Here is a 27,028-nt window from a genome sequence, read left to right as displayed (position 1 = left end):
TGTTTATACCAAACTTTGTCCATTTCTTCATGCTAGGGTTAAACAGGGATTGGAGGGGACACTTTAGTTTTAAATCTCCACTCTTGATCTGCAGCCAGTAAGAGCACAACTTGCAACTAAGCAGAAAGTTTAAGCAAAGAACCTTAGAGTGAAAAGAGATGATTGAGGGCTGAAATAAAAAACAAAAAGCTGTTCCAATTTCACTTGAGTTTCCATTCAGCAGCCTCATAGATTCCTAACTCATCACCTCAAGCAGGTCACTTCCCCTCTCTCCAAGTTGTTCGCCAGAACCAGCCAGAGAATGCAGGAAATGGTACTCTCTTTTTTTGTGTGAATCTTGGCAAAATGACTTCAATTTAGCCAGCAGTGCAGGAAGCAACCATAAATATGAATTTGTTTTATATACTCCTCCCAGAGGAGACTTGCAGTTTGCCTCCCTGGTAAACAGGGATGTGTATCCCTGGTCATCTTACTTGGATCATTTTTTTTTCACCCTTCTGTGTAGCAATGTCTTTAATTGAGGTAGTAATATTGGGCTTGTTGGATTGTCATGAAGTTTAATTTGAATGTTAAAGGACACCCTTGGTGCTCAGATAAAAATCATTATATAAGGAGGAAAAGAAAATTATGTTGACTAATTATAGATATATAGAATCCCATTCATTATGTCCACAATGATATATGTATCCGAATATGATATGTTGTAGATTGAAAAATAGTAACTCTCCATGTTTATTTCCAGAGTCACTTTAGGCACTTGGGAAAATGCATTCTCTCATTTTATTCAATTAAAGTATGTGTAGGAATGAGGCAAGTACAGTACAAAAGTCTCCAGGAATCAACAAAGGACCACCAAGAGAATTTAAATGGATTTCAGCCATTGTAAACAGAAGGCAATTTAAGTCCATTTCACTGTTGAAAACATAATTGAGGCTGGGCACTGTGGCTCACACCTGTAATCCTAGTGCTTTGGGAGGCTGACGCAGGATTGCTCAAGGCCAGGAGTTCAAGGCAGCCTGGGCAACATAGCATGACCCTATCTCTGCAAAACATAAAAAAAAAAAAGTAGCCAGTCACATGTGCCTGTAGTCCCAGGTACTAGGGAGGCTGAGGTGGGAGGATCACTTGAGCCCAGGAGTTCAAGGTTACAGTGAGGTATGATCATGCCCCTGCACTCCAGCCTGGGCAACTGAGGAAAACCCTGTCTCAGAAAAGAAAAGGAAAAGCAGAGAAAAGAGAGAAGAAGGAAAGAAGGAAGGAAGGAAGGGAGGGAGGGAGGGAGGGAGGGAGGGAGGGAAGGAAGGAAGGAAGGAAGGAAGGAAGGAAGGAAGGAAGGAAGGAAGGAAGGAAGGAAGGAAGGAAGGAAGGAAGGAAGGATTTGAAAAAGTATGAGTTCACATCAAATGCTGTGGATAAAAGTCTTTACTCAAGTTATTGAGAATTGAGAAAATCTAAGAGCTGTAGAGAGTACTATGCATTTTGAACCCATTTTCCCTGAGTGTGTGTCCTCAGGTATAATTGTGTAGTCAAGTGGTATTCAGTCTTCTCTGTTGAGTGATTATGGTTGAGTTAGAAAATGGCAGTGACCTTTGGCAGCAGAAGTGACATGGCTGCTCGAGGTACCATAGCAAGTTGTTGGAGCAGGAAGTTGGACTCCCAGACAAGTGCTCTTTCCATTACCCCATGCTGCCTCCCAGTGGGAAGGTGGCAATGGTGTTAGGATGTAATCTCATAAGTTACTATCTTTTCTTCCCACTGGACAGGTGGCTCAGAATTTTAGGATGACTTACCAACTTAACAATGTTGGGTTTAGCATACAATTTGAGAACTAAATGACTTCTCTTCAGAAAAAATTAAATATTTAGTTTTGTTTATTTCAACCAAAGAAAAAAATAACACTTTTTTTTGCATTATGAGCTATTTATTAACATCAAGAGGCAAATCTAAAAACCTTCTTAAAGGGGATTTGGTGAAACAGTGCAATGGCCAAGTAAAAATCATTTCCTCATGCCTGCATGCTCACCCCATCCTCCTTACACACACTCCCTGATGAGCATGATCACTCCCTCAGTGAAAGTGTTGGAGAGGAACCCAGAGCCACAGCAGCGCTTCCTGGGTATTGCATACCTGTAACATTTGATCCTCTTAACATTGCCTACCCCTGACAGGTGGGCTGAAAGGGATGGTATTGGGAAATGATGAGGGACAGTGTCTTAGCACACAATCTTTGAATTGGTATTGGAAAGTAGCTTGGAGGTTAACTGTTCTAACTTCCCATATCATAAAGGACTCTGACAAAAGAACATTCTGTCTCGTCTTAAATTTCCAGCAGCTTCTCTATTTCTGAACATTTTTGATTTTCAGAAAACATTTTATATTTTGTAGAAATCTATTTCCCAGCTACTTTCACCATTAGTCTCTTCCTGGAATTATGCATATGGTACAAGTCCCATTCTTCTTCCGTGCCTTGGCCCTTGGTATATTTGAAGACAGACATCATCCCTGATCCTCCCCACTCTACATCCAAGTTTTTTTGTTTTGTTTTGTTTGTTTGTTTGTCAGGTTTTTTTTTTTTTTTTTTTCTTTTCCTGAGATGGAGTCTTGCTCTGTCTCCAGGCTGGAGTGCAGTGGTGCCATCTAAGCTAACTGCAACCTCTGCCTCCCGGGTTCAAGCAATTCTCCTGCCTCAGCCTCCTGAGTAGCTGGGACTACAGGTGCACACCACCACACCCAGGTAATTTTTGTATTTTTAGTAGAGATGGGGTTTCACCATGTTGGTCAGTATGGTCTCGATCTCCTGACCCCATGATCCACCTGCCTTGGCCTCCCAAATTGCTGGGATTATAGGCGTGAGCCACCACGCCCAGATCTACATCCAAGTTTTGACTCTTCAGGCTAAATATCCTCATTTTTCCTCCTGTGATATCTTTCTGCTTTGATCACCACCATTATTTGTGTTTCTCTTTATCTTCTCCAGTTTGTCAATGTCCTTCTTACTTTATACTCTTTGGTTACAGATATTTAAGCAGCCATCAAATCCACCCAACTGTGCCATCACACATACACACAGGGTTCTATCAAAACTGCAAGGCTTGATCGGAAATGTTTACCCAGCTGTCGCCCAGAGCGTGTTGACTCACTCCTGTTGAGACTTTGCTTCACTTCTGGTGGGGCAGCTGTGCACTCCTCACTTTTGATTTTCTGCCTTGTTACAGAAAAGCACGTTAGAGGTTAAGATTGCGTTTGCACTCTAGAGTTGCTGAATCTCTCTGCTTTTAAGTTCTGCAGAGTCCTTTGGGGGCTATTTGAAACCCAAATTGGTGAGGTGTGGCCCACAGTCTGTGGCCACATAACTCACTGTGGGCTGCTTCCCTATCCCACGCTGTCAGCCGAAGCTTCGGGGCATCCCTATGTTTGAGAAAAAAAACAATCTGGACCTTCTGTATATTAGAAAGGGTGAAGATCTGAAGCTTTTGTGAAGACAATATGGTATTTCTATTGATCCATGTGAGTCGAACATATGGAGGCTCTGCGAAAAAAAAGTCTGCCCTATTTAGCGACCCAGGGCTGATGAGAAGGTGTGTTACAAATTCGTATTCCTCCCAGCATGTGGTCTGGGACACATCGGGCTCATTTTACTGATGAGTTCCTTGAATCAAGCAGAGGCCATCATCTTTTACCAGTTTATAGCATTAATTGAGTTGCGTGGGAAACACTGCAGGTGTGTCTGTGAGAGGAGAGAAAACTAGGAAATGCTTTTCCAGCTCTCAGAGAATAGGTAAATAGAAAAGAGTGAGCAGCCATGTAACTGACAGCATATGAACAAGAGCAGCTGTGCAGGGGCAAAACGAGGCCATCTTTTTAGATGGAGGAAGACAGCTCTAGTGCTAATGGGGGAAGGCAATGTGAGCTTTGGGCTGTTCTCTTAGTTATGGTGACCACATTCATCAAGCCAGAAATACAGACCTGTGGTCTGATAAAGGATTTTTAGTGCACTTTTGAGAGTGTTGAGTTGTTAAACCTTGGGTACTGAAGTATTGAGACTTCCAGTATATGAGCGTGTTCAGTGGAGACAGTAAATCAGAATATTGGAAGTATCAGCTGTCCTAAAAAGGTAGGTGTGTATGGTAATTGCGATGATAGTGCCCAGACCTGTGAGGAATGGAAACCCTGACTCTAAATTCATTCAGGGCTCTTTGCTTGTAACTTGGCATACCTTTCCATAGAGAGATGCCTGTTTCATTGTTCCTTCACATTCTTTCTGGATCCCACAGCAGTGACCCGTATTGATCAAAGGTCTTTTTAGCCACACCACTACTTGATTCTATATATTTATAACTCATGACCTTTAAACTGAGTTACACTATTAAGCACCAATGGGTTTCCTAGAAGTAATATATTTATACAGTGAATGTACATTGAGGATGTGAATGGCTAGCCACATCTCAATTTATGGTACATAGGAGAATCACTTAGGAAAATTTAAATGTAGATAGATATAGATGGATAGATAAATTTTCTGTCTCTAACTTCTAATTTAGCATGGCCAGAATAGAACCTACTTAGAAAGTTAGAATTTTAATAAGCCCTGCAGGTAAATCTGATGGAGGGCTTCCAGATGTGTATCTTCAAAATACTAGCTGGAAGACAATTCTCTCAAAGGGCCCCAATTTCCTGAGTTTGGGGAAGGAAGCCAGGAAGGCTGCCTCCAGGATTTTCTCTCCCTTCTCACAGTCTTCATGAAAGGGCTTCGAGTTCTACCGTAGTCTTGCCAAGCAGAGTTTGGAGCAGAGTAAATTCCTTTTAGGATTAGAGGATTAGGAAGCTGAAAGGTGATTCAAATTCTTGATTAAACAGAAAGAAGGAAACAGGAGGGGACACACCTGAGCACCCACATCACTCCAATGTGTTTTCTCTGTAATTAAAGGAAGTGATTGCAAAATATTTGAGAGGATTAAATGCTCAGAGAATATAGTGATCAAATAACATAAGATGCTGCATTCTTTAAAATGATCCCTGACTTGGCTTTCCATGTGTTTTTTAACTGCTGTCACTTACACCTCAACACTGAGGGATTGCCCTAATGGAAATACTCTCTGCTGAGTTTGGAAAACAGCCCTGGATCTCGTATCAGGAGGTACTGGGTTCTAGTCTAGGCTCCTCCATGAATTTTTGAGTGACAGTGAAATAAGGTATAATGTTTTTATTGCTCGGGGTTTTTTTTCCTTTTGTAGAGTTAAAACAATAATCCCTTCAATGTCTTTCTACACTTCTGCCTTTATTAATATCCACTAATCCACCAATGATTTATTGAAAAGCTATTTTGAATATTCTCTAGAACAAAGGAAGTAAATTTTTAAATAAACAGTCACATTTGTCAAGTAATTTCCAGATGCCAAACTTTTTGGGGGAATAGAGAGAGGCATTCCTCCCCAAAGGAGATCATAACCGGGGATTGCAAGGTCATAGTGGTTTCACAAGAAAGGAAGGCGATTCTGTCTCCAAAATAAAACTGCAATAGTTCCCCATGCCAGTGTATGTTGGCCATGCTATGTGGTCAGCCATGTAGGAAACTGCTCCAAGCCTTGGGACCAGACAGCTCAGGACTGGACTCACCACTCAGCTCAAGGCTGGGTTCATGGTCATTCCACCCTGGCATTCATGAAGGGCCCGCACTTAAAAGATCTCACACTTGGTTTAGTGCTTGGTTTTTGCTATCTGAAATTCTTAATCTTTGAACAAGGGGCCTCACAACTTTATTATGCGCTGATCTCCACAAACTATGTAACTGGTCCTGACTCAGATTCTATGTGCCCTTGTACAAATTACTCATCCCTCTAAGGTAGAAGAGACCCAAAATTCATTTATATGACTGTGAGAACAAAATACAAAAATATATATTAAGTCCTTTTTAAAATATAAGATATTTAATAAATATTATGCTTAAAGGAAAGGAGAAAGACTAGAGCTGAAATTGGCCAGCGTTTTCTACAGTGGGCTGAATAGTAAATATTTTAGGATTTGCAAGCCATACAGTCTTGTTGCAATGACACAACTCTGCCATTGTAGCTTGAAAGCAATCATAGATCATACAGAAATGAATGGGTGCAGCTGTGTTGCAATAAAACTTTATTTAAAAAAACAGGTGATACAATTTGCCAACTCCTGGACTAGAAAGTGCCAAAGCCGAAGAGAAAGAAAGCTGAGGTGAATAGATCAGTGGTTTCAAAGTGTGGTCTTAGGACAACAGCATCATTTGTACCTGTTGGAATTGCAGGTTCTCAGGTCTTTCCCCTGACTTGCTATCTCAGAGATTCCGGGGTTGGGCCCCAGCAACCTGTGTTTAATACATCCTGCCAGTGATTCTCATGCATGGCCCAAGTTTGGAAATCACTGCTCCTAAAACAAAGAAATTCAAGAATGTCAAACTGTAAATTGGAGAACAAACTTAAGAAGAATCCATCAAATGACTGTTGATCATTATAGTGATCTTTATGCTGCCTTATAGTCGTGAACACACCTCGAATCTTTTCTGCTTTTCTTTCCATTGATCCTCATAACCAGTCTGTGTTTCATAAGAAAATAGTCTTACAGAAAATGATTTGAGTGATTTATTTTCTCTGTTCTCCCAAGGATGATACATAGCTAGTACCTTTCTAGATTCATAGGAGAAAAATTTATTACCAATGAATGCCACAGGACATTAGTTTTCAAAGTGTGCCCCCCAGCCAGCAGCATCAGCATCCCCTGGGGACTTGGTGGAAAGGCAGATTCTCAGGCTGTACTCCAGGGTTACTCTGGGGATTGGTCCCAGTACTAGTTTAACCAGCCCTCCAGGTGATTCTGATCTCACGCTAGTTGGAGAACCACTGGGTTGGGGAACTAAGGCCTCTCAACTCTGCTTGAGAAGGGCTGTCATAACCACCAGTGAAGGAAATGGGTTGAGTGATGGCCCAAGGGCACTTGACTGGTACCAGGAAGGGTGTGGATTTGAGTCCAAGCCTTCCAATTCTAAGCCCGGGGACTTTTATACTCTGCCAAATGATATTAGAAACAAATAAAATCTCCTGTCTCCCCCGACCTTCTTAATTTAACATGTGAATTCATTTAACTCCACAAAAACAATAAACTACACATGGGTCTTTAATATATAAAACAGAACAAACTGTTTAATTTAACACCCTGAGAAGATTCAGCTTCCTCACTTGGGCTAATATTGTTAATTTAGTTTTGTTGAGGGAATTAGCCCCCTCTTGCTTTGATGGGTTCTCTTCTTTCTACCCTACCCTGCCCAGCATGAGGAATAGTCCCTAGTCCTGCAGTGGTGTATAGCTCTGTCTGTTCTGTGCCCTTCTATCTATTCTGGGATGAGACTAGACTTTCTTGTCCTTTGTTCAGGCAGGAGCAATGGCATTGAAAAGTTGAAAGAAAAATAAAGTCAGCAGGAGATAGACTTTTGAGATTCTAGCTTTTGAGGCCAAACAGATTCATCTAATGAATTCAGCCTTTTTCTGATTCTTTGTATTCTTAACATCATCTTTGCCTGCATGTGAGTGACTTCTGGCCACCAAGGGGCAGCACTTCAGCCTGTGGCCATGTGGGAGGCATTTTCTTCCTTTTGGCTGAAGCTTTGGGTAGGATGGGAGGTAGAGAAGGTGGGGAATGGGTGGCACAACCCTCTGCCTGTAGCATTTAACCCACACAGTGGGCTTGGTGACATCCTAGTGGTTTGATGTATCCCACCCCTAGAATCCAACCTTTCCTGTCATTACTGCCAGGCATTATACACTCAGGGCATACATATGCTGCACATAGAAGCTATAGGGAAACAATTGATACTAGGGAGATCCACTCTGTAATAATTGTGACTTGACCAGTTAGAAATATTACCCAGGGACAAGCATTCTTAGAAATGTTTAACCATTAAGGTTCTTAAACCATTAAGAACCACCACTTTTTCTTAAATTTCTTTCCCACCAGTATATATATTTAACACATCTTTTAAATTTCCATAGAAAGTGCTAATTCCCCAGTTACCAACTTACTTTAGAATCTAGTTATTCTGCCTATCTAGGCTTCTGTCTGTCTAGAGCTGCATGCTTTCGTGTGGTAGCCACTAGCCACATGTGGCTATTTAAGTTTGAATTAATTAAAATTAAGTACAATTTAAAATTCAGTTCTTGGGTCACACTAGCCACATTTCAAGTACTCAGTAGTTCAGTGTGGCTACTGGCTGGACAGTGCAGGTGTGTAATAGTCCTATCATTTGAACAGCACTGCCCTAGAACTCTGTTCCCACTCACTACGTATACCTCTCTTTCTCTCTCTCTCTCTCTCTTTCTCTCTCTCTCTCTCTCTCTCACACACACACACACAAAATTTATAGTGTCTTCTCATGTCCTTTGCTCCTATCAAACCTATCTTAATCAGCACCTGTATTAAATATTTATTTCTACATTATATAGTTTAATTGCTAATATTGTTTCATGTATGTACCTTTTAATAATAGTAAAGCTTACCAGCTAAATTGGGTTGGGGCTCTTGATGGTGGAATTTCAGAAATTAGCTAGTACAAGAGAAAGTGGAGCCAGGGGTGGGTAGGCTGGGAATGGCATTCAACCAGGCCCTTCCCAAATCATACACAGTAGTTAAGCATTTTCTAGCCAATGTTTACTATGAAAATGTAAAAAGATTCAGAAAATTTGAAAGAATACCAGATTATTATTGGTTCATGATTTTATATGTGAATATATAGGATATGTTTTGCAGTTTTATAAATGTCCATGCCTTTTTATAAAAAAAGATGCTATTGATATTCTGTCTCTAGCAGGCAAGAATACTTGACTAACTCTTTTTGCCTCTTTGAGGTATTTTCAGGATGAATTCTGACTTATGTTATTGAGATTATTACTGCCTCATTAATTCAGCAGTAAATGAAAATATGGATCTCAAAAATTGGCAATAAAAAGTTATTTCATACATATGTGATAAAGTTTTCATGTTGTTTATATATGTTGTATTGCCAAACACGGCTATTAAATACCACATAATATTTTTTTTAAAAAAGAATACAATGAACATCTATATGACCTCTACCTAGATTCAAATATAGCTGAAATTGGCCACATTTATCAAATTTGCTGACCCATTTGAAAGGCAGATTTCAGGAAGCATGACCATCTACTGCTACCTACTTCAGTGAGTACTTCTTAATTCCCTTACTTAACCACGTCACCATTTTTCGCACACACACAAAATAAACACTGATTCCACATCAGTTAAGCATTTACTGACACGAAACACACCCACCTGTTTCCATTCTATTCCACATAAAAAAATAGGTTTTAGGTATAAAATAAATCTCTTTTTCCCCACCTACTCTGGGCAGTGCCTCTCCGACATGCATACACCTGCTGCCAACACAAGGAGTTCAGAGCATTTGTCTTCCCTTGCTGGCCCTGAGATGTCAGGGAAAAGGTAGATAAATAGATAATTATCTGATGTTATTGACAACTTAGATCCCTTTCGCTTATCAGCTAACTAAGAGAAGTCTCTTTTTGAACAATGCCTAGCCACCCTGTGAAACAGCTTATAAACCAATCTACAGAGAGTCCAAGGGGACTCCATGGGGATGACAAAGATGATGAGAGAGAAAGAAACAAAGAAACGGAAGGCACAGTTCTTGCCCTCAAAAACTTGATAAAGCAGTCAGGACTTTTGAGCTGGACAAATACAACTGTCATTATTATTGTAACACCTATCACACAATCTCTTTTTCTCTACAGTGAACTTCTTGCAGGTATCTTCATCCCCAGGGTATAGCACAAACTAGGGACAAAAATAAATGTTTATTGAAATTCATCACAACACAGTAATCAGACCCAGTTCATCTAATTTCACAGAGGGGTGCTCAATAAATACTATAGTGGTTAAATTGAACTGATTTATTCATCTCCTTTCTGGGAACTCTTTGACACCTAATATCTGTATTACTCATTTGATAGTCTGATGTTATTTAATAATTGACATTATATTTATTTTTCCTTATATATAGCTTGTCTCCGCATTAAATTAAAGGTCTTTTAGGCCAGGAGCTATATCTTCTAATTCTTATTATCATACCTAAAATCTTCTAGGATACTGAGTCCACAGCAGGCAACTCATACATATTTGCTCGATGAATGGACACATAGATGAATAAATGAATGAATTAAACAGAATTGAATTTTGCAAACTGGAAATACAGTTACTTTGGAGACTAGGTTTAGTGTGGATCCATGCTATAAAATCAATGACACTATCACTTTTTCAAAAATAAGGGCAAAATGAATTACTCCTCTGTGACTAACTTTTTTTGTTTATGCATAAGATTTCTAGGTTTCTTAGAATACATACACACAAAACATAACATAAATACAAAGCTATTTGTTGCTACATACCTGGGAGTGAGTGCATATTCTTTTTTGTTTCCTGGGCATATGTAACCTCTGTTCATTTTGCTTTGAATTCCCCTAATCTTGTAAGTATAATGCAGTGGGTTTAAATGTCCTCTTTATAGTGTTTTTCTCATGGTCAAAGATGTCAATAAAGTTGGTATTACCAATAAGAAAAAAAGAAATCTCCCAAAATGGAAACTCATTTTCACAGACTTAGCAATGCAAAATCCTGTGATTGCATTGAAACTAGCTAATTGCAGAGCACAGGTTGTAATGAATCTGACTTGATAACAGCTTATCTTAAAAAGACCTGGTCATCTGTAGTTAGGGTAGGCTAGACTGACTTAACAACTATGTGATGGTTCAGGGCCTGATGTTTCTGGCTAGTAAGCAATACTTCTCCATGCAGTGATGCAGGGATCCAGGCTCCTTCTACCTCGTGGTTCTGCCATCTGCTAGGTCTTTTCTTCTTGCATCAAGTTGGCAAAATAGGAAAATGGGAGCATGATAGAGCACATTCATTCCTCTAAAGACTTAGGACTTGGTTGAAAAAAGGCACATCTCTTCTGCTCACATGCCACTAAAACTGTCTCTGGTGGCCACATCTAACTAGTGGGAGTTGACAAATATAATCTAATGGTATACTCCAGAAAGAAATGGATTTTTTCATGAAGGGCTAGCAACCGCTGACAGGAAGTTTTAGGTGACCTCAAAATGCAACAGATCAAAGAAAAATGTAGACCATGAATAAAAGTATGAGAGTCCACAATTAGAGAGGTGAGTCGCTTTAGGATAACATACTGGTACAACCCAGCTGGAGCAAGTGTCTGGGTACCACATATTAAAGGGAACCTCAATAAAACAGAGCTGGAACAGAAAAGAACAGACCAAGATGACTGGAGTCCAAGAAGCATGTTCAGGGAGAAAGGATGACTAGAATTGGAGATGTTTGTCCTGGGCAAAAAAGATACGGGAATATGCAGTGATTGCTAAAAGCCTTTTAAAAGATGAAGCTGACTTTTTCTGGAGGGTTACAGAAGCCTGAATGGTGACACTCAGAGTTTGGAAGGATAGGGAATATGTATATATTGTATATATATGTATATATTGGAAGGATAGGGAATATGTATATATCAGAATAGAACTGGACAATCAATTCTATTCTGTCGATTTATATGTCTTTTCTTATGCCAGTGTCACACTCTTGACTGCAATAGCTTTGTAGAAATTTTAAAATTGAGAAGTGCGAGTCCTCCAACCTTGTTCTTTTTCAAGATTGTTTTGGCTATTCTAGGTCCATGGCATTTCAGTATGAATTTTAGGCTCAACCTGTCAATATCTGTAGAAAGACTCTCCTAGATTTGTTAATGCTCTCCTAGATTTACTAAGCCTCAATTTTCTCATGTATTTAAAAAGATTGGTAATTCATGTCCTATAGAGTACTTATGAAGCCCCCCAAAATATAACTCTGCTTTAAATGTTTAAAATACTAATTTCAAATCCACATAAATTTATCCATGGCTCCTAGCACCATGTCTAACACATCTCAGATACTCAGTAACTATGTCTGGATGGAATTAATTAGTACATTAATTATCAGTACCCAGATTTCAGTTATGGGTCCTACGATAATTTCCTGAGAAATAAAAGGGTTCTGACACTAAACGCACTGAAGAATTGGCTGAACGTGCCAGGAGTACTGCAGCCGTGACAGAAATGGGGATGTTGCAACAAGCCACAACATGCACAGCGTTCAGTCCTCTAAGCTAAGGGCCCTTCCACCTCTGATTCAAAGACTCCTCATTGCACAGCAAACTTTTCAGAAGTGACCATGTCACAGCAGATTTCAGCAACGAGGCTAACATCAACAGGCGTCACACAAAAATTAATTGACCGGGAGAACTGTCAGAGGAGTTGTTTCCTCATAATTGGAGGAAGCCACCTTTAGAAAACTCTTTCCAGTCCCTTGCTTCCTTGCCAGAAAGTTTTGGTGCTACCATGAACTTTGGCTCAGGATTTTACCTCCACAGCCTTTTAGCCACTCATCTCTTACCATAGGTGTCCTCACAGCCAATCGTCAGAATCACCTATTGGGCACCCTTTCATTTCCCATGGCCCAGCAGCAGTTCTGATTAGAAAGGTCAGTCGCTTCGTGATAAAGCTCCTCAGTCCTATTTTACAGATAGCCAGGTGTTATGTGGATAGGGTCACTAGTCCCAAGTAAAGACTCGAGGGGACACTGGAAATCTTTGCATTTTCAGCTAAGTCCAGAAACTGGTGTGATTCTTGGAACTTAAGTGATTAAGAGGAGCCTGAAACACCAGAATTGCAGCATTGTGGACAACTCTGGAGAAAGCTCCAGGAAAGTAACTAGGGGCTATCCTTTTTCCTTTCTGATAGTAGTCCTAGCAGCCACTAAAGTGACTAGCACCTACTCTGTTTGTCCTTAGTGTTTGTGCATTCTTAGTGCCTTTTGGTGTAGCTAGTTCCAGTGAGAATCAAAGGAAGAAAATATCCAGCAAAGATAAAATTTTAGACAAACCATTCCCCATAGCTCACTTTCGTCAGGAGAGAAACTGACAAGGCACAGAAAGAAATGTCTTCCTCTTCTAAGAAGAAAAACATTCGATATTCAGTAATAGGAACTGTCCAAAATTGAGTCAGTAACTACAATTTGACTAGATTAATTTTATGTGTTTGTTTATAGCCCTCCCTTGTTCTGGAAGGTATATTAAAACAGCTTAAAAGGCAAAACTCAACAAGGGAGGAGAAATAAAGAAAACACAACAGAAAAAATCAAAGGTGGTGATATACATGAACTCAAGAAGGGGACTAGACTAGTTTAAGTAATCTTGTTTTGGTGGTCTTGCTCATAATTGTATGACCTTGATAACGCTCTTAAACCCTTTTTTGTTGGTTTGTTTTTACCAACAGCTTTTAAAAAGTATGACTACGTGCCATAATATTCATCTTTTAAAAAGGTGCAAAATAGTGATTTCTAGTATGTTTGCAGATTTGTGCAATCAGTATTACTTTCTAATTCCAGATCATTTTCATCACCCCACAGAGTAAATCCTGTACCCATTAGCAGTTACCCCCCATTTTCTTTCTATAGTTCCTGGAAACTACTAACTTAGTTTCTGTTCCCGTACATTTGCCTTTTCTGGATGTAATCAAACAATAGGTGGCCTCTTTTGTTTGGCTTCTTTCACTTAGCATTGTATTTTCAAGGTTTAGCCATGCTGTAGGATGTATTGATATGTTGTTCTTTTTATGGCTGAATAATATTCCATCCTATGGATATGCTCTATTTTGTTTATCCATTCAATAGCTGATAGACATTCTGGATAGTTCTGCTTTTGGCTATTGTAACTAATGCTTCTATGAACATTTATGTAGAAGTTTTTACATGAACATATGTTTTCCGTTCTCTTGGGTATATACTTAGGAGCAGAATTTTTGGGATATGTGGTAATTTTACACTTAACTTTTTGAAAAAACTTCCAAACTGTTTTCCAAAGCAGTTGCACCATTGTATATTCTCAGTAATAATATATGAGGATTCAGATTTCTCTGTGTTCCTACCAACATTCTCTGCTGTCCATCTGTTTTATTACGGCCACCCTAGAAGGCATGAAGTGGCATCACATTGCGGTTTTGATTTGCATTTTTCTAATTGCTGCTGATGTTGATCATCATTTCCTGTGCTTCTGGCCACATGTATATTTTTTGGAAAAGAAATGTCTATCCAAATTTTTGCCCATTTTTCAATTGGATTGTCTTTTTATTGTTGTATAGGACTTCCTTATATGTTCTGGATAGAAGTCTCTTATCAGATGTGTGACTTGCAAATTTTTCCTTTTATTGTATGAGGTGTCTTTTCACTTTCATGCCAGTGACCTTTGAAGCATAACTTTTTATTAAGTTTAATGTATTATTTTTCTTGTTCCTCATGCTTTGGTGTCATATTTGGGAAGGGTTTGCCTAACCAAAGGTCAAAAAATATACTCATGTTTTCTTCTAAGAAATTGATAGCTTTAGCTCTTGCCTTTAGGTTCATGATCCACTTTGAATTTATTTGGCATATTGTAGAAAGCAGGGCTCCAGCTCTTCTTCTTTCTTCTTCTTCCTCCTTCTCCTTTTTTTTTTTTTTTTTTTTTTTTTTTTTTTTTTTGAGACGGAGTCTTGCTCTGACACTCGAGCTGGAGTGCAATGGCGCGATCTCAGCTCACTGCAACCTCCGCCTCCCGGGTTCAAGTGATTCTCCTGCCTCAGCTTCTTGAGTAGCTGGGATTACAGGTGCCTACCACCATGCCCGTCTAATTTTTGTATTTTTAGTGGAGACAGCGTTTCACCATCTCGGCCAGGCTGGTCTTGAACTCCTGACTTCGTGATCCACCCACCTCAGACTCCCAAAGTGCTGGGATTACAGGAGTGAGCCACCACACCCGGCCCCTCCTCCTTTTCTTCTTTCTCCTTCTCCACCTTCTTCTTTTGCATGTGTATATCAGGTTTTCCCAGCACTGTTTATTGAAAAGACTTATTCACCATTATATTATATTAGCACCCATGTTAAAAGTCAATGAGCAATAAGTATCAGGGTTTATTTCTGGACAATCAGTTCTATTCTGTTGATTTTATGTCTTTTCTTATGCCAGTGTCACACTCTTGACTGCAATAGCTTTGTAGAAATTTTAAAATTGGGAAGTGCGAGTCCTCCAACCTTGTTCTTTTTCAAGATTGTTTTGGCTATTCTAGGTCCATGGCATTTCAATATGAATTTTAGGCTCAACCTGTCAATATCTGTAGAAAGGCTCTCCTAGATTTGTTAATGCTCTCCTAGATTTACTAAGCCTCAATTTTCTCATGTATTTAAAAAGATTGGTAATTCATGTCCTATAGAGTACTTGTGAAGCCCCCCAAAATATAACTCTGCTTTAAATGTTTAAAATACTAATTTCAAATCCACATTTTATATTGTTTATCTCATTTTATAAAATTCAACCAATTTTAATCTTCATTTTCAGAAAAATATGTTTTTGCCATATTTATTCACCTAGCATAGTCATCATCACACCTTTGGACTCACTGAAAACTGTGACATCTCCCACTTTACCCAAGGACCAGATTGGTGCTACTGCCAGGTACCTGTATTAGAATTGGAGAATTCCAGATGTGTAAAGGACAATGGCCTCACCTACCCTAAGGTAGGATGTGGTTACTGTCAGAAAGGTGAGAAGGAAGGAGCAATTGAAAGGAAGGACAAGTAAGGAGAAATGGTGAACTTCTTTGACTGCTGGCAGTGTGTAGAGAATTAGACTGAAAGTGGTTTGTCTTCAGAGACTGGTATCTGGAGGGCAAGGCCGAGGAGAAAATGTGTTCCTGCTTGCTATACCTCCTGTAGCTGAAAAGCCCCATTATTTGGATGGACCAGAATCCAGTGATCCAGTTTGTAGGTGTCTGCTCGGCTGTCATTTGTTCTCCTGGCTGACTCCAAATATAACTCAGAGTGATGAAGATACAAGGAAGAGTGTCTTGGCCAAGGTCCAAGGCTGTGAGGGTTTCTCATTCAGTCTGTCCTCTGAACTTGGAGGGAGTATGGTACCAATCCTGCAGCTAGGCTCAGAGTGACCTAAAGCAGAAAGCAATCAAACCGCAGCTTTTTCTCTTCTCATCTCCCAACTATTTATAGTAACCAATTCTACTATCACAGTTATCTTACCTCACATTCCCTGAAGGTAAGACCTTGTGCTATGTGTTACCTTCATATGAAGTCAGCACAGTTACTATTATCCTGATTCTACAGATGACAAAACCAAGGCACAAACAGGTTATATATTTTGTCAAAATTATAAAGATTTAAAGGGGGGGGTCTCTCCAGGATTGATCTGAGAGGTACCATGCTGTACCATGTCAACCCTCTTTTCTTCTGTTTCTTGTGTCTTTCGCTCAAATAGCATTTTCTCAATTTGTCTATACTTGGAGAATCACAGAATTAGCTTACAACCCTCAGGAATTGAGACTCTTAGAGCAGTGACCTAATTTCATTTCTTCAAGGAAGCGCCTTCCAAGATTCCATAGGTGACACTATGGTTTATTGTCTATGAATTCCTATCGCATTCTTTTAAGAAGTCAGCACCTGAGTCCATAACCATGCGATGGGTGTTTCTGAAGGCTGAGAACTGCCCTCCTTCTGGGTTGCGGGCATCACTGACAATGCCAAGACTTGCCTCTTCCTCTGAGATTGTTGTTAACTGGAGCAGGAAGTTCTCACTAAAAACATGGCTGATTCCCTCCTAGGGCCTTCATGATGTAATCATCATACACATTGCTGCTGTTCCGTAATAATAGGATGCCATTCAGGGACAAACAGCAGTGACTGACTCATTCAAGAGATGGTGAAGGGGTGATGGGAGGGATGACTAGGTAAAGCAAGGCGTTCTTTAGCATTTTTCCTTACCTCAGAGCTCTATTGAAACCAAACCTGGATTGACCTGCTTTTCCAAACCTTTGTCTTTGATGGAGTCAAGAAGATGAAATAAGCTGTTGTCAGGACAACTATTTCCCCTTCTGTGAGTTGAAGTGAATTGAAACTGCTTCATGTTTATCAAAGATCAGGCCAAGATATAAGCAATGTCCTGATGTCAGTGATAAGGGCCAGTGTCCTGCCCATGGTCAGCATCCTGGGTCTCCATTATTGGAAGGCCTTAACATCTTCATGAGCAACCTTTTTTTTTCACCCAGAGGAAACTAAATTTCTTGCCCTGTTGTACTAAGAAACTAGAGGGGGTTTTGTCTATTTTACTTTGTTTTGTAAGCATACATAAGAACTCCTGATTTCATTTTATGTTGTTAATAGTGGGTAGGGTTCTTCCTACTTCTAGATCTCTTCTAGTGCCTCACCACAGGGAAATCAGCCTCTGGTCCCTCCATGTGTTCAAGTGTACAGGCCTCTGGTTGCCCCCTGTCCCTGACGCCCTTTTCACCCACCCTACATTATTCTAAGTTGCCACTGTCTGAAGTTATGGAAGGTGAAGGCCAGGGAAATTGTGGGTATCAATACAGCACTTTGATTTTCATACACTCCTGTGTACATACATGCTTTAGGGCTATGTAACACAGGCTGTAATTTCTTTGGGAAAGAAATGAAAAGTGAGAAACAGTTTCCATAAAATAAAAGGGCCATTGGATCTGGCTCAGATTTGGAGTGGGGGAGGGAGGATCCCTTACCTGAAAATGTTGTATCTATGATGAGTCATTTTGGTCTCATATGATTATCCTCATCTTCTATGGTGTATCTTTAGCTCTTTGAGGCTTCTATTACTGAAATACTACTAGCGCCGTAAGTGGAACCTGATTTAGAGTATATAACTGACAGAGAATTTGTATTAGGTTGATGCAAATGTAATTGTGGGGTTTGTCATTACTTTTAATTGCAAAAACAGCGATTACTTTTGCACCAACCTATAATTGAAAAGGTCCTTAGAAATCCACTACTCTGGCTCTTCATCCTCCAAATTATATTCTCCAATAAGAGGAACTGAAATGACCTCTAAAGTCACTCAACAGAGTTCACGTTAGAACCCAGAATGCCAAAATCCTGATGCCATGATTCTGCTGCCTACCAGCCACCTGTCTCCAGTTCAATAGCATTTTATCCAAGTTATACAAAAGATGCGACCCTCTGGGTCTCTCGCCATTAGGTGATAATGTTCTCCTCACTCTGCTTCACCTGCTTAAATTCTACTACAGGTCTAACCCTGCCAAACCTCACCCATGGAGCCCTCTGAGCTCTCCAGTGAAACTGTTCATCAGAAAGGGCCTGCTATATATGCTATTCAGCACCCCATACCTGTTCCCCAATAGACATTCAACCCATATTTACCAGAGCTTGACTACGTGCCAGGGACAGGGGCAGACATTGTGGAGGAGGCACAGATGTGTAAGCCTTTGTATTTATCATTAAGGAACTTCAACAATAGTGGAAGAGAGAAGGTACAAACATGTGTGCGCGCACACACACACACACAGGCATAAACTTCAAGGCAATAGGTGACAATTGATATATAACAGATATAAAGAAAATGCTACTGGTTTTGGAGGAGAAGTAAGAACCTCCAGCAGGGGTGAGAAGATGGAGGCTGTTCCTGAAGGAAGTGGCATTGAGCTTCCCTTTTAAGTATAGCTCACGTTTATCGTAAGAGTCTTTTTCTAGATGATATGTTTATTGTTTGATAAATGTTGGTTTTTGACTCAACTAAACGTGAAGCTTTTCAAGGAGAAAAACCATGTTCAAGGCATATAATGATAACTCAGTTGATGTTTATTTTGGAAGTGCTGAATTTTACTTGATTCTCGTAGAATTTGTAGCAATATCATCCAAGGAATGATGAAATTTAATTAAGTTGAGTCTGCAGAGGACCATATATGTTGCGAAATAAATGCTGCTGATTGCCTTCCTTCTCAAAGCCCACCTTATTTCTTGATGTTCACTGAGCACACCTATCTACATATTTTAAGGAAACTTTTTTTTTTTTTTTTTTTATTTGAGACGGAGTCTCGCTGCCTCAGCCTCCGAGTAGCTGGGACTACAGGCGCCCACCACCACACCCGGCTAACTTTTTGTATTTTTAGTAGAGATGGGGTTTCATTGTGTTTGTCAGGATGGTCTCCATCTCCTGACCTCGTGATCCACCCGCCTCGGCCTCCCAAAGTGCTGGGATTACAGGCGTGAGCCACCGTGCCCGGCTGGAAACTTCTTTACAGTAACTTTTCTATGTGCAGAGAATGTTTACCTCTCCTCTACGCACCTTCTTGTACACAAGCAGTCAGTTAGCTGCTCCCTTTTCCGCTCTCTCCCTTCCTTCTTTCTTCTTCTGTCATGGTTACTGGCCTTGTCTCTCAAAAATAACCAAGGATGCAGTGGGGACAGGTGGTGCTTGTGTCATCCTGGTGCTCTTGAGGTCTCGCTCTGGCACTTCTCTTCAGTGTCAGCAACCATGAAACAAAAGGTTTCCTCCCTCTGGCTTTGGCTTTTATCCCAGAGGAACCACAAGTTCTAGAGCTAGGAAACTGAGTGTTTTAAAAGAGGTAGACAATATCCTTTGAGAAACCCACTGCTCTAAGCCCATTTTGACTCAGCTCTAAGATCTGCCTTTTCTGATCCAGCAGGTCACCAGAGGAGTTTTCCTTCATAAATTCACATTGATGGGCTTCTATATCAATGAGGTTTAAGTTCAGCTTCCCATACGCCCACAGAACAAGTCTTGGGCAAGACAGACGTTGAGTTTTCTTTTGATTATGGAAGTCCAGGGGCAAGCATGTCAGGACTGGTGAGGCAGTTTCATTACATCACCAGGGACTGAGTCTTCTCCTGTCTGTCCTTCTGCTCTGCCATCCTTAGATCAATGCTTCTGCCCTCCTGGCTACCTCTCATGGTTAGATTCAAATGTAAACTCTCTGGTTCAGACTATAGGTGCAGTGAGAGTCCTGAGAAATCAGACACATGCATAGGGGGTGCAGGGCCAGCTTCACAGAAAGCAGAGACTAGAGGTGAGTCAAGACTTCAAGCTGGGTACAACTTGAACATGTACGGCAGGAAGGGCCTGGAAAACAGAAGGAGATGTCTTTGGAAAGGGCTAGAGTGGTTAAAAAAAAAAAAGTAGTTTCCCTGCACTCTAATCAGGAGATCACACTGGCTATCATTACATGTCCAAACTGGAGCCTCCTTGTGTTGGTGGAGTAGTAAGAAGAGTGTTCATCTCTGCCTTGGGCAGCCCAGAGCTGTATGTATGTTGGCCTTTCAATGTGGTCTCTCAGGCATCTTTGAATGGCCCACAGTGACTATAGCCAACTGTGGAAAGATCAGGCTGATGCCATAGGCTGGGTTCATTCCATTTTTAGTTACTGAAAAGGCTTGGTTCATTGATTTATTTTTTGTTTTCACTATCCCTCCATTCCTTTCTCAGACTTTTGCAATACAGAACATGACTGCCATTCTGGTGAGCCAAATAATCATAATAATAAAAATGCGGGGTTCAGGCTGAGGCTCAGACCTGGTATCTCAGGGTCCACAGCCTTTGTCCTTAGCTAGGGGACAGGCCCTAGACTCAGTGTAGAATATCTGAAACTACAGATGGCACTCCCATCATCTCTACTCCCAAACATGCCTTTCTTTCATATTCTTTGTGTGTGTTTTCCTTTTGCAATTTGTATATGCTTTGCACGGGTGTCAACCCAAAGTAAACTGCAGTGCCACGAGTTACCTGGGATGGGAATATGTGTCATTCAGAATGTGGGGATCCCATTAGCTGTTAATTATGAACACACTGGCCTAAGACAGGGCTTGACTAATGAGGCTATGTCCTGCCCTCTCGAAATACTCTACTCTTAGGCAACAGAGAGCATACTTGAGCTGTTGGAGAAATCATGCATTGTATTTTGGTTTGCTATGTCAACATCAAGGATTGAAGTTTTATTTTTAGTCTTGTTTGGTGGTTTTCACTGGTCAGGATCAAAGTCACAGTTTCTCTGTATATCAGGCAAAGACTGGAAGTAAACGAATGGATTTGGCATTCTATTCACTTTTTGAGTGACTATCACCTTTTAGATTCTAATAGAAGGAGAGACATTTCATGCAATAGTCTACGTGATCAAATGATGGTGGGAGGTGGGAGGAAGAGGTGAGAATGGATACTGCTGGTTGCACAGCCTTTGAACTGAGGTGAGATTTTTTAGAAGGTTAATATCTGGAAGGAGCCTAAAAGTTCAAGGTGACCCACCCCCTCATGTTATAGACGAAGTACTATAAGAACAGAAATAGGACTTGAACCCAGGACTCCAATTCCCAGACCAGTGCTTTTGACAGCAAGCTTTCCTGGAGCTCTATCAACCCCAAGACTCCGCCCAAGCAAACGTCCTGAGGACAGGTGCTTTGCAGCTGGCTGCTGGAGTAAGCTCTGGCTTTTAAAATCAACACTTACTTTAATGCTTTTGCAGATCATAGACAAGCAGAAGAGTCTATTTAAAAATGCTAAAATTTACTAAGTTAATGGTTCAGGTTGCAACTGATGTCATTGCATCATAAATATGTGTTTTATATTGATTTGAATATAACTGTGGAAATTCATGATGGAGAAATTTTACCTACTGCATGCCCAACTTGGTGATCAAAGATCCCTGATATAATAGGGAATCCTTGGAAGAAATCACAGGGAAACCTTTCCTCACTGCATTTCCTCTCACTTCATTATGCTCCAGGACGTCAGCTCTCCAAGCCATTCTTCTGACTTCAGAAATGTCATTAAGGAGTGATCCCCCAAGGAAGTATGGGGTTTTATTTGGTGGCTCAGGGAAGAATTATGAATCTTTTCTTCCAGGCTAAAGGACCTTGGCAGCAAATGGGGGGTACAAGTCATTCAACTAATCAGTGAGTCAATTAATAAGTATACACAGGGCACTTAACAATGTGTGCAGCCCTATGCTAAACACCATGGGAATATAAGAGCAAACATGATCTCAGCCTTCAAGGAGCTCAGAGCACTGTTTAGAAGAAAAAAGACAAGAACACATAAAAATAATAGCTAATAACTAAGGACTCACTATTGACTGTTAATAGTAATCACATGTCAGACGGGCAAGATGGGAGATGGCTGAGCAATAAAGAATTCAGAGAAGGTTCCAGGCGGGACCAGAGCAGGGCTTTACTTGAACAGAATGTGGTTAAAGCAGTGAAATGAAATGCTTGGGAAGAAGCAAGCACAGGCACCTGCTACGACTTACTGTGTGCCCTAGGCAAAGCATTCCGCTTCTCTAATCTTATTCTGTCCCCATGAGATGGCTGTTATAATATGATCCTCATTTTACAGATGAGGAAACAGAGCAGCGGGCAAAGGGACTAGATGTTTGTTCCATATCACACACTAGAAGATGTTGGTTAAGCTCCAAATCTAAGACTAGACTCTTCCAAAAAGTTTTCTCTTGGCTGGGCATAGTGACTTAGGCGTGTAATCCTAGTACTTTGGGAGGCCGAGTCAGGTGGATCACTTGAGGTAAGAAGTTTGAGACCAGCCTGGCCAACATGGTGAAATCCCGTCTCTACTAAAAATGCAAAAATTAGCCAGGCATGGTGGCACGCACCTGTAGTCCCACCTACTCAGGAGGCTGAGGCACAAGAATCACTTGAACCTGGAAGGAGGAGATTGCAGTGAGCCAAGATCACAGCACTGCGTTCCAGCCTGGGTGACAGAGCTAGACTCTGTCTCAAAAAAAGTTTTCTCTTAACTAATCTCTTTTTCTTTCCAAATCATCCTTCTTATTGATGCTACTCTTAGTCCAAACAAACATCTGTTTCTTTTCTGATTTCCGATTTTCAGGCTGACTGGAGTTTGTGGGACTAGGAATGCTGTCTAATGAAAGGTTCCTTGGAATTTTCCCATAGAGAACAATCTTTTGCCTGCTACCCATGAATGTTTCTGTCTTTCCTTTTTTTCTTTCTTTCCTTCATTCCACAAATATTTATTAAGTTCTTCTCAAGCTCTCAAATATCCTAAACTTAATTTGTGTAAATATTGCTACAGCCCACGTCACAATGGAATCTTAGACTGAGACAGCACCTTCTGTTTACACAGCAGCGTGAATTGATGTTACCCTGTTTGGCGAATATGGGATAAAGTATCCAAGAAACAGCCCAGACAAGGAGAGCATATTTTCTGAGCAGTCAGCATAATGAGGTTGAATGAGTCCTAAACTATGTCAGAAAATCTATATTTAACTCCCGACGTTGCTATTCATTGTGTCAACCTCAGACAAGTCATCTGAACTCTTTCTGCTACAGTGTCTTCAAATATAAAATTGGACTCATAGTTTCCTCTCTTATGAACTTTAAAGGGATGTTGGGTGGTATGAGGGATAACATAAATGAAAATGGTACCAGAAAGTGAAGGTCCCCACCTCCCCGAACCTGGTGACTCAGATTTCGCCAAATAAGCCACTACCCTGGTTTCCCAGACCTCATCAGTACATGGCTGCTGTCCAACCTGCCAACTCATTGACTTCAGCATGCCCTGTTAATTGATTCTAGGGAACCCCATCAGGGAAAGAAATTAATAGGTGTAACTGTTTGGAGATAGCCCTGTTCTCCAGAGAACCTCCTGAATGTCCCTCTGAGTAGATATCAGGGGAAGGACACCCTTCTCAAGCTTCTGTGTGGGATAGGAAGAGCGTGCACCAGGAAGCCTGTGAGACAGGTGAGCTGGAAGCCCTTACTTGCTGGATGTCAGTTTCCTTATTTGTAAAATGAAAAGGTGGTCAGTCTTACTTGGTGGTTTTTGAACGGTGCTTTCCAAGTGCTGTGTGGGGCCCACTCTAGGGTCACTGCCTGGGGAGAGGCAATTTGGTGCAGGATATTTGGGAGTGTTTCCAGCTCTCTGATCCCAGAGTTACTCAGCTTTTACTTTCTTTATTTGTTTATGCTCCAGCTGTGATTTTATTTCAACCGAGGGTTACAAAGCTTTAAAATTTTTTTAACCCAGGACCAAGTCATATCTAAATGCCCGACTTTGTGGTTCTCTGATACAGTTACTGAGCGAGTTGTCTTTCTTTCATCTTCTTCCCTTGTCTATGTGCAAGGGGTTCAATGCTCTGATCCCTCCCCATCCACCCCCAGCAGGAGGGTTGGAGCTCTGCCTCCTCGAGTTGTTGATTTCTGAGTCCTCAGCATTCCCCTCACCCTCTCCAGCTTGTCCTCAAGCCTGCCAGTGTCTGTTTCATGCAGCAGAGGCTGCTGTGAGGTGCCCTGGAGCTCTGTGTCCTTGGCTTCAGCACTCAAAACCCGTGCATGGCGGGGCTCTGGCATACTGGGCTTCAAGGGGATGACTCTACCACTCATCATGACTTTTAGGACTCCCAGGAGCCAGGTTTAGAGAAGGAAATAGAAGGGGAAAGAAAGCCCTGAGCATGTCAGCCCCCACTGCAGTGAACTTGTGTCTCACCTAATAAAGCCTCCCAGTGCTCATGTGCCCTTAAATGGACTTGTTCACCATGGCCCTCCCAGAGCATGCTGCCCTCATTTTGTATTTTGGAGGGCTTAGTAGATTAGATGTTTGAAATCCAAAATCCTTCCCGGTGCTGCTGAGCCATTCATACTTTCTTCTCAATAAACAGTTGTCAGACAATTTGATTAAATGAACGCCCGCATATAGTCTACTTCAAAATAATAATCCACAGGACAGCCTGTTCCTCTGCATTATCTGTGTTTACATTTGGATCTGGTCACAATGCTCTGGTTATACTTTCTGGCAACATGCACTTATGGGGCAAGGGTCGCTGGGGTGGAGCCATCACCTCATCCTGAAGAATAGGGGCCCAGGCTCAGCTGGAGTGAACTGGAGCTCAGGTTCCCCCAGGCCAGGCCTTCTCCATGAAAGGCTTCCTTGGCAGTGGCCTTCCAGGAGAGGATCCCATTGAAAAGACCACTTCACTTTGAGCTAAAAAACATGAAATTTATCCCACCTGGCCACTAACTTTCTTGGACTATCAAGAAATAGAAGAGATTATCCTCATAATCATGGGTTTCTTGTCGTTAGAGATGTTGAGGCAGAGATGGGTGGCCCTTGCTCTGAAATGATGAGGACAGGAACCCAACAGTAAGTAAAAAGTTGGATCAGATATCCTCAAAGGTCCTTTCCGACTGTGAATGTTTCCAATTCTAGCCTTCTTGTGCAGTTCTACCTAGTGCATAAAATTGCTAGAATGTTTACAAAAGAAGATGTACATAAAAACATTTGACTATATAATATGGCAAGAGAATGTGAGAATTTGTGTTGTACTTATCAACTTTAAATCTGAGGTGATGATCTTATGTGCACTGCCACTGGGATGGACCCCACAAATGACCTCAACAGAACTGTAGGGGCAACTCCCCTTTCCCTGGAGCATTTTGCTGAGATATGTCAACTTCCAGCAGACTCTTCTCTTAGGGCTTAATATCTGTACCAGTCCTCCACTTTGGATTCTGCTGGAGATAAAGAAGTAGCAAAGCCAGCGTAGCTCAGCCCAGTGCCCTTTTCACACTCATGTGGTTAAGGATGCCGGTTCCTGTACTAGACCTTGAGCTCCACGAAAGCATAGCCATGTCCATTCCATTCTCTGCCATGTAGTCATCATCTAGCCCACAGTGTCTGGTACACAGTTTGTGCTCAGTAAATATTTGTTGAATAAAAATATAATACATTAAGAGAATTAAGGAATTAACCATAGGGTTCTGACTCTGCAGGTAGAAACTATTTAGAAATGTGAGAGCTCATTTCACCTAGGTCTCCACTTGCATGTTACCCTATCAGAAAGGGTATCCATAGCCAGCCTGTCTAAATCAAATCCCTCATCTTTAACCTTTGTCCCCATATCCTGTCTGGTTTTTCCTTAATAATTAGTGCCATTTGATTAATAGATATTTATTATATATAATATATACACATATGTGTATTGTATGTACATATACACACTTACATGTACATATACACACGTATGCATATACATACATGGATTTGTATCTAAATATTACGTATATGTTTATATGTATGTCAGATATATGTGTGTCTGTGTAAACAGTCACAATATAAATATAAACATAGTTTTTGGGTTGTTTGTTTTCCTATCTCCTTTCTCCCCACTGGAATGTAAGATTCATGAGGGCAGGCAGGCTGTTTTGTTCACTAATTGTCTTCAGTCATTTTGTACTTTTATAAGAGTATACTTCAGACTGGGTAATTTATAAGGAACAAAAATTTATTTCTCATAGTTCTTCAAACTGGAAACTCCAAGGTCAAGATGCAAGAAATTTACCTGATCTCTCTTCTGCCAGTGTGGTGTCTTGAATGCTGCAGCCCTCAGATAGGAACACTATGTCCTCACATGGCAGAAGAGTAGGAGAGAGCGAACCCATTCTTGCATGCCTGTTATCCATAGTGGTATGAATCAATTTATGAGGGCGAAATGGATTAGTCCCATCTCTAGATACTATTGCATTGGGGATTAAATTTCCAACATCTGGGTTTGGAAGGGAACAAAAGCATTTAAACCACTGCACTACTCATCCCTGTATCCTAGAATGGGATCTGGCATCTAGCTTTTTCTCAAAAAATATTTGTTGAATGGACGACTAAATAAAAGAATGTTTACTAGAGAAAATGGACTTGAGTTGGGTATGAGAACTTACAGACTGATTGTAATTCGGCTAAACCCAGCAAGAGTGTGAGAATCCTGCAAGCAAGGGGTGCAGGAAGATCAGACGAGTTAGTAAAAGGGAGAAGAGCAAGAGCCCAGGGGTTTAAAAATAATCTCTGTGCTTATCCATCGTCATAAGGGTGACTGTCAATCATCAGTGGTTGTCCCCTGTGGTTTCAGCCTCTGCCAGTAGTGGCCACAACAGTCCCTATCACATAAGTTAGAGCCCTCAAGGACAACAGCTACTTACTGGGAGTCTATGGAAAGCTCCTCCACTCAGACTTCCCCACAATTTATGCTTTAAGAATATAATGATAGATTAATTAAAAACTAGCTACTAGCATTGGCATAGTCACCTTACTTCTTTG

General features: G+C 40.9%; 1 protein-coding gene and 1 long non-coding RNA gene across 5 annotated transcripts in view; both read left to right on the top strand.

Moving 5' to 3' along the window:
• SETBP1 (SET binding protein 1) overlaps positions 1-27,028 on the top strand; it is a 383,210-nt gene that overhangs the window by 214,139 nt on the left and 142,043 nt on the right. The gene's annotated exons all lie outside the window — the stretch shown is intronic.
• Positions 1,360-25,676, top strand: LOC126941351 (uncharacterized). The gene is made up of 2 exons (XR_007721272.1): positions 1,360-11,730; positions 15,195-25,676. It is a non-coding gene; the product is annotated as an uncharacterized LOC126941351 (long non-coding RNA).

Source organism: Macaca thibetana, chromosome 18, assembly GCF_024542745.1.
Source record: "Macaca thibetana thibetana isolate TM-01 chromosome 18, ASM2454274v1, whole genome shotgun sequence".
Taxonomy (NCBI): Eukaryota; Metazoa; Chordata; class Mammalia; order Primates; family Cercopithecidae; genus Macaca; species Macaca thibetana.
Note: the sequence above shows the minus strand (reverse complement) of the source record. Positions and strands in the feature narration are given on the sequence as shown.